The 1,067-nt window shown below is 42.9% G+C and overlaps 1 protein-coding gene across 9 annotated transcripts in view; it reads right to left on the reverse strand.

The window, feature by feature from the left end:
• Positions 1-1,067, reverse strand: part of LOC110031997 — a 98,723-nt gene that overhangs the window by 83,419 nt on the left and 14,237 nt on the right. The window lies entirely within an intron of this gene.

Below are 1,067 nucleotides of genomic sequence, written 5' to 3' on the forward strand. Positions count from 1 at the left end.
CCCCTTTCTTTGGTGCCCTGTTTCCTTGCGGTTTTCTTCTTGGCCGAGGCTTTGAGCCTGTTTCTGTTGGATGATACAGCATGCTAATTTTTCCTTTACTTGTCTGAAATGAAATTTGAGCATATGTTAAGTTTAGACTTAGTTATTTGCTTAAACTAGGGAGGCTTTGGCATGTTATGTCTTACTCTTACTTAAAATGAAGTTTGGGGAGGTGGCATTCTACTGTTTTGTACATGTTTGGAGAAAGGGCTCGGTTTTGGGCTTCCTGCGGTTTTTCCCCAGCTTGAAATGCAAGCTATAATTTTTTTTTTTTTTAAATATGGATAGCCCTGCATCTTGTTTTGAGAGTTTGGCTTAACTCTTCATGAGGCATCTCCCCTGTTCATACATTTTTGGAATAATTTCATGTTTAAAATGTTTAGACATGCAGGTCGTTCCTTGAGCTTAAAATGGCTAGATCTTTAACGCTTTATAGGAGTGGATTTTAATGTTCTTAGGCTCAATTTTGGGCTTCGAATGGCTCGGCTTTGGTTTTTGTTGGGCTCGGCTTGACTTTGGTTCTTCTTGAGTTTGGTTTAGCTCTAGTGTGGGCTGTGTTGGCTCGTTTTACCTTTGCTGGGCTTGGTTTATCTCTGGTGGAGGCTGTGTCCACCTGTTCTAGCCTTGTTGGGAGCTCGGCTTTGGCTTTGGTTTTTGTTGAGCTCGGTTTTGGCTTGATTTGATGTCACGGTTTTGGATTTGAAATGATGGGAAGTTTAATGCTTTATGGAAGTTTGAATTTTGATATTGTTAGGCTCTATTTTGGGTTTTAAATGCCTCCTGGTTTTTGCTCGAGCTCGGTTTGGCTCTGGTTTGGGGCTGGCTTTAGCTTTGGTTTTGATTGAGCTCAGCTTGGCTCTAAGGTAGGGGCTGTGTTTGCTTGTTTTAGCCTTGTTGAGCTCGGTTTTGGCTTTGGGCTTTTGTGGGGCCCGGTTTGGCTTTGATTGAGGGCTGTGTTGCTTTGTTCAGCCTTTACCCGAGGAATGATTATAGGGGAGGGGGCTTTGCTGGCTTTGGTTCCTACTCCT

The sequence above is a fragment of the Phalaenopsis equestris genome, unplaced genomic scaffold (assembly GCF_001263595.1).
Source record: "Phalaenopsis equestris unplaced genomic scaffold, ASM126359v1 Scaffold000873, whole genome shotgun sequence".
Lineage (NCBI taxonomy): Eukaryota > Viridiplantae > Streptophyta > Magnoliopsida > Asparagales > Orchidaceae > Phalaenopsis > Phalaenopsis equestris.